Source organism: Amblyraja radiata, chromosome 14 (genome assembly GCF_010909765.2).
Source record: "Amblyraja radiata isolate CabotCenter1 chromosome 14, sAmbRad1.1.pri, whole genome shotgun sequence".
Lineage (NCBI taxonomy): Eukaryota > Metazoa > Chordata > Chondrichthyes > Rajiformes > Rajidae > Amblyraja > Amblyraja radiata.
The window spans coordinates 19,917,257-19,931,554 of NC_045969.1; positions in this window are offsets into that span (position 1 = coordinate 19,917,257).

Consider the following 14,298-nt stretch of genomic DNA (forward strand, 5'->3'; position numbering starts at 1 on the left):
CTTCGTGAATTGTTTGAGGGTGTGATGAATAAAATGGATGAAGGAGAGTCAGTGGATGTAGTGTATCTGGCCTTTCAGAAAGCCTTTAATAAAGGTCCCACACAGATTAGTGAGCAAAATTAGAGCAAATGGTATTGGGGTGAGGGTGTTGACATGGATAGAGAATTGGTTGGCAGACAGGAAACAAAGAGTAGGAATAAATGACTCGCTGTCAGAATGGCAGGCAGCGGCAAGTGGAATGCCGCATGGCTCGGTGCTGGGCCCGCAACTATTTACAATATATATTAATGATTTAGATGATGGAATTAAAAGTAACACTGGCAAATTTGCCGATGACACAAAGCTGGGTGTCAGTGTGAACTGCAAAGAGGATGCTAGGAGGTTGCAGGGTGACTTGGACAGGTTGAGTGAGTGTGCAGATGCATGGCAGGTTAGATTAGATTAGATTTGTTTATTGTCATTCAGACCTTTCGGTCTGAACGAAATTTCGTTTCCCTGCAGTCATACATATAATTAAAAAATGACAAAAACACACAATCAACACAAATTTAACATTCACCACAGTGAGTTCACCAAACACCTTCTCACTGTGGTGGAAGGCAAAATCTTAACGTCTCTGTCTCTTCCCTCTTTGTTCTCCCTCTGCGCCGAGGCGACGGTTCACACTCCGCGGGTGGTCGCTGCCGCCGCCACAGCTCCGAGGCCGAGTCGGGTCTCCGCTGCCGCTGCCACAGCTCCGAGGCCGAGTCGGGTTTCCGCTGCCGCAGCCGCTGCCGCCGCAGCCGCCGCCTCCGCCATAGCTCTGAGGCCGAGTCGGGTCTCCACTGCCTCCGCCACAGCTTCGGGGCCGAGTCGGGTCTCTGCTGCCGCTGCTGCCGCTGCTACCGTCGCTACAGCTTCGGGGCCAAGTCGAGTCTCCGCTGCCACTGCCGCAGCTGGCACCGCTACAGCTCCGGGGCTGAGTCGGGTCTCCGCCATTAGGCCTTGGCGCAGACGGAGACGGGGACGGGGAATACGACCAAAATAAAAGTCGCATCCCCTGAAGGAAGAGACCAAAACATGTTTATCCCACCCCACCCACACACATACCCAACTTAATAAAACAAAATTAACTAAAACATGACAAGGAACAAAAAGAAAGAAAAAAAAAACAGACGGACTGCAGGTGGGCCGCAGCTGTTAAGCCAGCGCCGCCATCTTGGTAGATATGGCGCTGCATAATGTAGATAAAAGTGATGTTATCCACTGTTAGCAAGAACAAGGAGGCAGATTATTATCTCAATTGTGCCAGATTAGGAAAAAGGGAAGTGCAACGAGACCTAGGTGTCCTTGTACACCAGTCACTGAAAGTAAACATGCAGGTACAGCAGGCAGTGAAGAAAGCTAATGGCATGTTGGCCTCACCATTCCTCACCAAAAGAACTACCCCCCCCCCCCCCCCCCCCCCCCCCCGCCCCTCCTCTGCCCACCTGCCTGTCCTTTCTATAGGATGTATAACCCTGAATATTAAGTTCCCAGACACGATCCTCCTGCAGCCACGTCTCGGTAATCCCCACAATGTCATCAGGGAGAGATGAACAAGAAACTGTTCCCCACAAATTTTAATTATCCAGAAAAGGACACAAAGTGCTAAGTAACTCAGGTTGTCAGGCAGCATCTCTGGACAACATGGGTCGGCAGGTGAGCAGAGGAGGGGCGGGGGGAGGGACATCCCGTCAAGACTTTAATCTTTCAGAGATTAAGACCACCAAGGGCGCAGCACGATTGGCAGCCCCGCCAACAGTCTGTTTTTTCATCTTTTTTATAATTTTTAGTGTGTGTTAAAAGTTTGTGTAAATGTTCTCTGGTTTGTTTTATGTGGGGGGGGGGGGGGGAGGGGTCAGGGGAAACCTTTTTTTCAATTTCTTACCTTGCCAGAGATGCGATTAATTTTCGGATCGCATTCGCGGGAGCTGGAGGCCTCCTCGGACTGACCTTGGGCCTCACCGTGGGACGTGGACTTACATCGGAGTCAACCCCTTGCCTGGGATCGCTCCAACTGCAGCCTGCGGACTTTACATTGGGAGATCGCAGTCCCGGCAGAGGCCGTGGATGTCGGGAGCTCCAACGTCGCGCAAGGTTCGACCAGCCCCGACACGTGGTCCGATCGCCGGCACGGGGGAGCTGACATCCTCCCGATGCAGGAGCTGATCGCCTCGACGCGGCGGGCCTGCCGCTGGCTACGGGAGTCAAGATCAAAGATTATAGAGGAGCTCTGCTATAAGATCTTTGGTCAAGGTCATCCCGTCAACGGAGGGCTCATGGCCCTCGACAGCGAGAGAGCAAAGGGAAGAGATTGAACTTTTTTTCGCCTTCCATCACAGTGAGGAATGTGGAGGAGTCGCTGTAATGGATGTTTATGTTAAAATGTGTTTTGTGTGTTCCATTACTTTTTATTTGTATGACTGACTTGGCAAATGAAATTCCTCGTATGTTGCAAAACATACTTGGCCAATAAAATATTATTGTGATTGTGATTGTAATTGTGCTTGGGCAAGGCTTCCAGTTGTTGGTTTGCAGTGGACCAGTGAAAACCTTTTGTTTGAAGGATATTTAAGGGAATCTCCAAAGCAAGCAATGCTCAAGTGGTCATACACCTCTCTTGGAGTCACAGGCTGGATAAATGCCAGGAAGTAAAAACAAGGAACTGCACATGCTAGTTAACACAAAAGGACAAAAAGTGCTGGGGTATCCTGGATGGGCCCAAGAGCCCATTTAGGGGGTCTGGTAGACCCAAGGTGGCAGATAATTGTTCTGTCATAGGTCATTTTATATTCCCCAAGGTGTGGTACATCATTTAAACTTGGTTTCAACTGGTACCCACAATATCTTGGCTTGCCTATTTGGACAGCAGGGTCTAGGGTGTCCATTTTTGGGGTGTCTGGTACCTGTAGTGCAGCGGATTATTTGTCTGGCGTAACCCATTTTGTACTCTATGAGCTCAACTTGTTCATTTGGCATTATTTTTGAGTGGTACCTTGCTCGTCTATATGCAAGACCATTTTTTAGGCCCTTTGTGGGGGGTCTGGCAGGCCTTTTGCAGCAGGAACAATTTCTGCCGTTTGTGTTGTTGATATAGGCATGGCAGTGAGCACACCATGGTAGTGGATTTAAGTGGTACATCACTCATCTATTTAGCACCCATTTTTTGGCCCCTTGGAGGGTCCCCCAGGTCTACACGCAGCGGGTGGTATCCGGCAGACTCCCAATTCTGTTTATTTCAGGTGACCCCCTACACACTCCCATAGTCAGATATTGGTACCTAGTTCGTCTAACCTAATGTCTCTGGGCTGAAGGTCTAGCTTCAGCTGCCAGATAAGCTTCACAAGACAACATGTTCCTGTGTTTAAGAGAATAATTGATTCATAGAATTATACAGCTTAAGACTGTTTGGCCCATCAAACTCACTCGACTCATTAAATATTTATTCAATTTCCTTTTGACTATTATTGAATCTTCTTTCACAACTGTTTCAAGCACTGCAGCTTAAATCACAAAAGCACAATACAGACTTTGTTTCTTCTCTTACCTTCTGGTTCATTTGTTCATCATATTATCTTCAGCAGAGTCTTTCCTCTGACATTTCCGCCCAACAGATAATCCTCCGACATTTTCGCCACTTCCAACGAGATCCTACCACTTTGTTTGGGCAGCTAACACCCCAGTGGTATGAATATTGACTTCTAGTAACCCTTGCTTTCTCTCTCCCTCTATCCCGCCCCCTTCCCAGTTCTTCAACCAGTCTGACTGTCCCCGATTACATTTTATCTCTGTCTCAGTCTTTCTCTTTTTAAGTATTAGTGGAGTTTCTTAAGAGAAGTAAACAATTGTTTATTACTATCACCACTCATATTTGAGTGCATAATACCATGGTGTGCAGCGAGTGAAACATCATTTAACATTTCATGGGTCAATGATTTGTTAATCAGTTATCTTTACATTTCATTCCCTCTCTACCCAGAGCAAAAGAACACATAACACAACCATACGATGATGGCTTACATGCAATATGCTCTTTAACACAACCATATGATGATGGCTTACATGCAATATGCTCTTTGAACTTACATCTCAAATAAGTCTTCCAGGTGTCCATACACATTCCTTCAATGATCTATGTAGGAAGGAACTGCAGATGCTGGTTTACACCAAAGATAGACACAAAATGCTGGGGTAACTCGGGACTGGCAGGATTTCCAGATAGAAGGAAAGGGTGACATTTCGGGTCGAGACCCTCCTTCAGACTGAGAGTCAGGGGAGAAGGAGACACAGAGATAAGGAAGGATAAAGTGTATGAAAACGAGACAAGGATAGCTCAAGGAAAACATAGAATAGATCATAGTTAGCTAGAAGAAGGTGGCAACAAAGCAAACAGAGATAAAATGTAATCGAGGACAGTCAGACTGGTCGAAGAACTGGGAAGGGGGTGGGATGGAGGGAGAGGGAAAGCAAGGGTTACTTGAAGTTGGAGGTCAATATTCATATCACTGGGTTGTAAGCTGCTCAAATGAAATATGAGGTGTTATTCCTCCAATTTGTGCTGGGCCTCACTCTGACAGTGGAGTAGGCCCAGGCCAGAAATGTCTGTGTGGGAATGGGAGGGGGAGTTAAAGTGTTTCGCAAACGTAGGTAGATGTTTAGCAAACTGATGTTTAGGCAGACTGAGCTACTTACGATATACTAATATTCTTATTAATCACTCTCTTTTTGACCTTAAAGCTTGATGACATTCACAATATTTTCAAATAATTATCACTTATCTATCAAGCTAATGGTGCTAGTAATGTAGACTTGATTACAATTCCTGTCAAGGCTAATTCCATTAAGGATACGCCACGTATCTGAATTCAGGGCAACACCATTCATCCAATCATCATTCCAATCATTATTTGACTTTTAAGCTACTCCACCATTTAAGAATTTAGAAAGCAGAGTCTTTTCTTCAAGATCTCGATCCAAATTCAAAAATTACTTTGTGTCATTTTATTGGTTTTCTTATTTATAATTCCATATTATAAAATGTCCTTGACGTTTCAAATTGAAAATAATTTTAATTCTTGAGAACTTGATACAAAAAAACTTGAGTAGCAGCAATCAGACATGATTCAATGCTTAGTGAGCCATGTTCCAATAATCTGCAAGGAGTGGACCTTCTTAAGAATACAATGAAATGTGTGGGATGGGTAAAAGATGATGAAGGTGGATCAATGCAACATTTTCTGGATGTTCAATGCATTTCTAAAAATAATTTTCAACCAGAATCATGTAATTGCATCCCACATTTCTGCTTGGTTTTCTGTGTAACCTTTCAGAATTTGAACAATAACATAATGTGTATAAAAAAGAGCTACAGAGTATTGATGAGGGAATGGGTAATGAATACTAATAACCCCCACAGCTCAAGAACTGATGCACCATTTCAAAAGGTAAACAGAGTTGAGAAGGAAACAAATTGTTTATCTAAAATTTAGAAAATAGAGCACTTACAGCTCTATTGTTGCTTGGACTCCGGGGGGGTCTTTTTTTTTAATAGTGCAGACTATGGACTTCCAAATCCAGTTTTTATTCTTGGGAAAACCTTTCATCCTCTCAGCAGAGCTCACTGTTAAATTCTAAGCAGCACAGGAAGAATGTAAACTGACATATTTCTGTTATTTGAATGACAATGGTGCTTTTTTTCAAAAAACACCATCATGAAAACTAGGATGCTCTGAACTTCAATCAACTATGGGTTAGTTCTCGCAGTGCACCTTTTAATCACTGCCCTGCTAAAACCTTTGTAACAAAACAGTCCTACGCTGTGTGAAGATAATTACAATAGCAAAACGGAGATGTGTCGGAGCACCAAAAGTTCCTCATACAATAAAAGTTAAAATTCTGTACACCTTAATCATTACCTCCGATGATGACTAATTCAAGCAAATTAACACAATACCACTTTTATATTTCCTGTCAGTTCATTTCAATCCTGGAAATTAGCTTGAGTCAAAATATACATCTGACACTGAGAGTATATGGAGTAAAAACTAGCAATTATTTTGATATTTACAGGGGGTTGTTAGTTTTGAACTGTGATGGTTTATCGTAATGGGATTAGGTATAGAGAACATCTTTTCAGTAATATTCTCCAGCAGACCTAGCAGGGATCCTGAAGGTATTGATTAAGTAAGAAATGTTGGCCAAGAAACAGAAAAAAATATGAATTAGGAGCAGGAGGACGCCACTCAGCCTCTCAAGATTGTTGTTTGTTTTTTTCTCTTCATAATGATATTGGATTGTTAAGATTTAAATGGCTTCATAGGAACTGGCATGTTTGATACCCAGCTGCTGAATAGAATATCTATTAATACAGAACCTCAGTAGAACTAGACATCACTGAGGCTGCATTTGGAATATTGTGTTCAGTTTTGGTCACCTTGCTATAGGAAGGATATTGTTAAGCTGGAAAGGATCTAGAGAACACGTACAATGTTATTGCCTAGTCTCGAGGGCGTGGCCTGCAGCTAGAGGTTGGGCAGGCTGGGACTTCATTCCTCGGAGTGCGGATGACGGTTGATCTTACAGAGGTTTATAAAATCATGAGGGGATAGATAGAGTGAATGCACAAAGTCTTTTACCCAGAGTATGGGAAACAAAAACCACAGGACAGAGGTTTAAGGTGGGCTAGCTTCAGGATAAAAGGTTTGTGATCTATAAAGGAGAATTTATTCCCTCCAAAAGTTGTGAATCATTAGAATTCTCCAAACCATTCAACTATGGAGACAGGGCCATAAATAAAATATGTTCAAATCAAGAAGAGACTTTTTATTAAATAGTAGAGGGTCTCCAGAGGAAGAATGGACTACTCCCGATCCGATTCCTAATATAACAGTCGAGAATTTAAACCAGCAGCTGCAGTTCTTTCTTAGTCTTGAATCTACAATCTTTAACTCAAAGGCTGAGTGCTACCACCTGGTATTTCTCTATCATTTGGTACAATACCTCATTGACGTGAAATGTTCAATACTAAAGTTTGTCTCACTATCTCACTATTCAGGCAGCACAGTAACACAGGGTACACAAAAATGCTGGAGAAACTCAGCGGGTGCAGCAGCATCTAAGGAGCGAAGGAAATAGGCGACGTATCGGGCCGAAACCCTTCTTCAGACTGATGGGGGGTGGGGGGGAGAAGGAAGGAAAAAGGGAGGAGGAGGAGCCCGAGGGCGGGGGGATGGGAGGAGACAGCTCGAGGGTTAAGGAAGGGGAGGAGACAGCAAGGGCTAGCAAAACTGGGAGAATTCAACGTTCATGCCATCCGGACGCAAGCAACCCAGGCGGAATATGAGGTGCTGTTCCTCCAATTTCCGGTGTTGCTCACTCTGGCAATGGAGGAGACCCAGGACAGAGAGGTCGGATTGGGAATGGGAGGGGGAGTTGAAGTGCTGAGCCACCGGGAGTTCAGGTAGGTTACTGCGGACTGAGCGGAGGTGTTCGGCGAAACGATCGCCCAACTTCCGCTTAGTCTCCCTGATGTAAATCAGCTGACATCTAGAGCAGCGGATGCAGTAGATGAGGTTGGAGGAGATACAGGTGAACCTTTGTCGCACCTGGAACGACTGCTTGGGTCCTTGAATGGAGTCGAGGGGGGAGGTGAAGGGACAGGTGTTGCATTTCTTGCGGTTGCAACGGAAAGTGCCCGGGGAGGGGGTGGTACGGGAGGGAAGGGAAGAATTGACAAGGGAGTTGCGGAGGGAGCGGTCTTTGCGGAAGGCAGACATAGGGGGAGATGGGAAGATATGGCGAGTGGTGGGATGCTTGGAGGGATGCTGCCTCTCCGACCAGGCAGGTGACTAAGAAATAAAGTTTCCCCCTTCCCCACCCCCACCCCCCACATAGAAGACCTCCACTAACATTTTTTAACAGGACTTAGAATAAAATAAAATAAAACCCTCGAGCTGTCTCCTCCCATCCCCCCGCCCTCGGGCTCCTCCTCCTCCCTTTTTCCTTCCTTCTCCCCCCCACCCCCCATCAGTCTGAAGAAGGGTTTCGGCCCGAAACGTCGCCTATTTCCTTCGCTCCATAGATGCTGCTGCACCCGCTGAGTTTCTCCAGCATTTTTGTGTACCTTCGATCTTCCAGCATCTGCAGTTCCTTCTTGAACACAGTAACACAGGGGTAGGGTTATAGCCTTACAGCGCCAGAGACCCAGGTTCGATCCTGACTATGTGTGCTGTCTGTTTGGAGTTTACACATTCTCCCTGTGCCCACGTGGGCTTTCTCCGTGCGCTCCGGTTTCCTCCCACACTCCAAAGATGGACAGGTTTGTAGGTTAATTAGCTTAAGTAAAAATTGGGAGTTGTCCCTATAGGTAGGTATGTTGTAAAACGTACCTGACGCGTCGTTGAAAATCTGTCCCAGCCCGTGTGCGCGATTTTGGCGCCGTTTAGAGGGGGGCGGGTTTAAAATGCGATTTTCCCTAGGCTGTTCAAATCGAGCTTGTTCAGCCTAGTTAATTATTAATGAAAAATCGTTGGAAGATTCCTTCGCTTGAACTATTTTTACTTTTAAGGGGTTTATTTAATTGTTATAGTAGGTTAAACATTAACCTCTAAACCCGCGACTGCCGACAACGGGCCGGATCTCATACAGGGGACAACGGACGGTACGTTGTTTATTTTTACGTTAAAAAGGGCTTCTTAAGATCCCTTTATACAAACTTTTATGTTGCGAGAAGCTAATTTGGGCCCATTATATCCCGCAGTATTTTTCTGGGCATTTGGGGGCACAAATCTACCGCAATGTGAACGTTCTAAACCAGCGCAGCCACTCGAAAGCTGATTTAAATGCCATTAATTTACAGCAATTGAACACTAAATTCCTTCCATTTGGTCTATAAATTAATGTAAATGAGATTTTAAAATCATGTTTTATTGCGAATTATTTGTGAATATTATTTGGACACTTAGGCTATTTAAAAATGTTAATCATTTATTAAGAAATGGATAGATGTTTAGATCTAGCAATTGAAGTTTGAAATTGGCTACAATTAGGTAACTAACTAATTTTATGCTTTAATTTCAGGTCATCCAAGTAAGATTATTTTATATTTGTTTCAGAATGCTTCAATCTATGATAACTGAAATTTTACTTCGGAGTCACGTGAGTGACTACGTGAAGAACCCGCTTCCAACGCATGCGTGTCATATCGCTACACGCATTGCACGAGTCAACAGAAGGGTGGAGGACATCCACCAGTAACGGGAGAAGGAAAAAAGGACCAGCAAAAGGCAGGTAAGGACTCTGCATTTTTATTCACAGAAAAATGGACAGAGTGAAAAGGAAGCGGTCTGCAAAAAAGCTGCCCGAGAAACGCGTTGTAAACGTGGATGAACGGCAGAGACAGCAGCCGTCGGCTCTAGAGGCCTCGGTAGAGGAATCAGCTGTGCCAGAAATCATTCTGGCACCGACGAAACTTACTCACCGGCCGGGAGGCAAAGTTCAAACAAAAACGCACCATCTAGAAGAGCCCGACTTGGAGCAGCAGCGGGCGACCAGCCCGTATCAATATCGGACCAGGGCTGAACGGGTGCGGCAGACGGAACAAACCCGCTATGAGTGGCTGCATACGGAGCAGCCAGGAGAAACAGCTGACCGGGAACAGACGTGGACCGACAGTCAGGACCGGTGTGGCCAGCGGCGGGACGAGGAAAGCCCGCAAACCAGCACCCGTGAGTACCGGGGATGGGAACAGCTGGGATACAAAGAGCAGCACACTGCTGAAAGGCTGCAGGAATGGGAGCAGCCAAAAATAGCAAGTGCAGCTCACCGTCTAAAGGAGCTGCTGGAGGAGCTCCTTCACAGTGGCAGTCCCATGAATGTGGAGACTAGCCACAGTGGGCAGACAAGCCCCATATGGGTACCCCGTGAGGGACCCCCTGAAATCTCGACCTCTTCGGAGGAGAGTGGGCAGGACCCTGATGGGCCAGACCCTGATCACACAGCTTCCCATGATCCTGAATCTGCAGAAAAACATACACTGCTGGACATGGTGGCTGATTACTTCAAACCAAGTCAAACAGGGGCAGACTTGGATTCCAGGATGGCAGCCAGTATTAACTACATGTCTGGCCATCAACTCCAAAAACAAATATTCACAGAAACACTGGCCAGACATCTGCCACCTGGTAACTGTGATGTATTACAAATCCCCAGTGTCAACCAATGCATTTGGAAGCATATGGGGAAGGAAATCAGGAACCATGATCTCAAAATCCAGAAAGCCTTAAAGGGGCTTACGGCAGGGATCACAGCTTACATCCGCACCCTGGACAAAACAGAGCAAACTAAAGGCCACCAAAACGCACTAGCCCTGTTCTGTAATGTACAATATGAGCTGAATAGCATGCGGAGGGCGGCTATTCAGCCAGCACTGGATCCTAAATATGCAACAATTTGCAAACAAAGAGCCGTTAAAACCCCAACCCTTTTGTTTGGGGAAGCCAAGACACTGGGGGCTCATCAAAACCAGCGAAAAGGCTTATTTTGGATCACGGTACCAGCCACATGGAAGACCGAAAAGTGTGGCTTATATCAGTGGCAGTGCCAGAACCCAATATAACCTGCAGCAGCCTTCTTTTAGGGTATGGCCAGGGACGGCCACCCTGGAAGATGCGGAAGCCTAAACCTCCAGTACAACCACGAACACGAATAAAATCAAAACCCCCTTTTTTCAAAAAAAAACAAAGAAAATAATACAACCACCAGTAACCATGGAGGTAGGTGGGTGTGGTTCTTTTGTAAAAAAGGGACCCACGACGGTGGGAGGGAGGTTGCAATACTACAGTGACGAATGGTGTAAAATCACTACAGACTCGTATGTTCTAAGCAGTATTCAGGGTTATCTGATAGAATTTACTCATCCCAATAACCCCCCAGTACAACATACACCAGAAAGGCATTTCGTCCTTACAAAAACCGAACAATCTAAAGCCCACATGGAGCTACAACGATTGTATACAAAAGGTGTGATTGAGCATACTACTCATGAACAATTAAAATTTGTATCAAACATATTTATTAAAAATTAAAAAAAAAAAAAAAAAAAAAAAAAAAAAAAATAAAAATAAAAAAAAAAAAAAAAAGATGGGGGTTGCAGGATTATCATTGACCTTTCAACCCTAAACACATTCGTTCAATATGTTCATTTTAAGATGGATACCTTTATCACTGCTAAAGAATTAGTATCAGCTGGTTTCTATATGACAAGCATTGACTTAAAAGATGCATACTATACAGTACCCATCAAAGGGGAACACAGACGGTAGTTAAGTGTAAATTGATACCAGAAACGAATATGGATTATCTAGGATTCACCATTAACACGGTCAATATGTTAGTAACTTTACCAATAAATAAAGCCGCAGCCCTACAGGAGGATTGCAGCGAGCTTCTTAACACCAACAGACCCTCCATTAGACGGGTAGGCCGGATAATTGGGAAGATTGTGGCTACATTCCCGGCCACACATTTTGGGCCATTACATTATCAAAATTTGCAAAGAGCAAAAATTAGAGCACTCAAATTTAACAAAGGTCATTTTGATAGACCTATGGAGCTGCCTACGGAAGCTATAATTGAACTACAGTGGTGGGAACATAGCATTAGGTATTGCTCCAACCCCATCATTATTGACAACTCGTCTATGGTATTACAAAATGGTGTATCCAAAGAAACATTTGGATATCGGCAACATAAAGGTAAGCTAAATTCAGTGGCAGACACCAGGTCACGCAAATTTAATGAAAACACGGAATGGATGTTAAATAAAATGTATTTGCTGAAATTACAGCAAAATATGGTAGACCAGATATTGATATTTTTGCGTCCAGGTTGAATCACCAATTACCAAGGTATGTGTCCTGGAAACCAGACCCTGGGGCAGAAGCTACAGATGCTTTCTCACTGCATTGGGGGAAATGGCGTTTTTTATGCTTTTCCCCCATTCTGCCTCATCAATCGGGTACAAAGGAAAATTCAACAATATTCAGCATCTGGGATTCTCATAGTACCCGATTGGCCTACTCAACCGTGGTATTCGGTCATACAGGGGATGGTGTTAGAACCATGTTCCATTATTGGACATAGCCCGAATTTATTAATTCATCCAGTAATTGCAGGGGGGCAGTCACCCATGCCATAAGACTATGGATTTGTTGATTTGTAGAGTCTGAAAGACCCACTACACGGCATGGGGCTGTCAGACAGGACGATGAATCTCATCACATCCGCACAAAGACTGTCAACACGGAAGCAGTACCTCGGACACATCAAGAAATGGGGCATATACTGCTTTGACAACAACCTAGACCAAAGGGCCAAGAATATTCCGGCCGTATTGGAATTCTTAACAAACCTCCATTATGATAAACGATTGGGCTACAGTGCCATCAATAGTGCCAGAAGTGCACTCTCCAATTACCTATCACAAGGAACGGAGCGGCACACGGTGGGAACGCACCCCCTGGTAACAAAACTTATGAGGGGCATAGTCAATGCAAATCCCCCTAAAACCAGGTACTCCAAAATCTGGGATGTGGGTGTCGTTTTAAACATGCTGAGGAGCTGGTAGCCCATAAACAGCATTATCACTGCAGAAACTGACCATGAAGATGGTTATGCTCATGGCATTAGTTACTGCACAACGAGTCCAGTCATTAAGCAAACTGAGCCTGGACTCCTTGATCATCTCACGAGAGAAACTGGTGTTTGTCATACATGAGTTAATAAAACAAACAGACCAGGTTCATCGGGTCAAGTGATTGAATTTATGGCATATCCATATGACGAACGTCTGTGTATAGCAAGACATATCCAATTATACATGGAATATACTAAGAGCATTCGAGGTCAGGAAATGGCTTTGTTAATTTCTTACAAGAAACCGCACAAAAGGGTCACGACCCAAACTATCTCAAGGTGGCTCAAATATGTCCTAAAGATGGCAGGAATAAACACTAATGGTTTTAATTCTCATTCCACCAGGGCTGCAGCAAAATCCGCAGCAAAAATTCTGAGGTACCCACGGACCAAATCCTCAGAATAGCAGGATGGTCATCCGAAAGGACTTTCCAAAGGTTTTATAATAAACCAGTTTTTGGAGCCATTATCATTTTCGGAAAGCATTTTACGTTCAATATTATAATTTGCCCGAAGGGTTACAGGGCTATGATTTCAATTAATAAATGTATTTTCTCGTTATATCACACAAGTCTTTGTATAAGTGTGTCTAAAATTGCTAAGGATACTCTCTCCCGATACCCAAGGCAGTTGTGAAGCATGGACTCGTTCCACGGCATGAGGTCACAGAGCTTTGAAATCTTCACGTAGTCACTCACGTGACTCCGAAGTAAAATAGTAAGATTAAACGAGAACTTACCAGTTTGAAGTTTGATCTGTATTTTATGAGGAGGAACGTTGAGGGAATACGTGCCCTCCGCTCCCACCCTCCTATGATCATATCAAAACTGGTATCTCTTTGATAATCTTACTATGTTAGGTCATTATAGTTTCTGTGACCTCACACCGCTGCTTTGAAGAATGGCACGCATGCGTTGGAAGCGGGTTCTTCACGTATTCCCTCAACGTTCCTCCTCATAAAATACAGATCAAACTTCAAACTGGTAAGTTCTCGTTTAATCTTACTATTTTCATTCAGTTCTCTTAATTTTTGAGAAAGTTATTGGCTTTTGACTGTCCACGATCACAGCTTTTTTGTTTTGTCCATAGAAAATCAATAGGGAACAAGATGCTAATTTCCGAGTATGAAAATGGCCATGACTTTTTAAATACTTGAGATATGAAAGTGAATTAGGTGTCAAATTAAACTTCCTTTATGCTTTATCTGATGGGATAAATTGCAGACTTGAATTTTAAAATCTCAAAATGTTGTAACATTGCTACTATAGGGAGGTTGCACGGCAGTCGGGTCACGACCCATGACCCGTACTGTTGCCACGCAACGCCAACTGGATGCAGTGAACGGCAAGTAAGCACTTACCATGGATTCCAGTGTAGCAGGCCCGTCTTCTGTCCCAGCATCTGGACTCCACGCCTACCGGTTCCACACTCGCGGATCCCGGGCCGTCTATCCCCGAGGTGGGGGGGTTTGGGGGGGGGGGTGGTCGTGGGGGAGAGGGTGGGGGTAAGGTCTGGGGGAGGGCGGGGAGTGATGGGGGGGGGGGGGTTCCGATGCAGCACGGTCAGTGACTCTGGGTGGGCAGA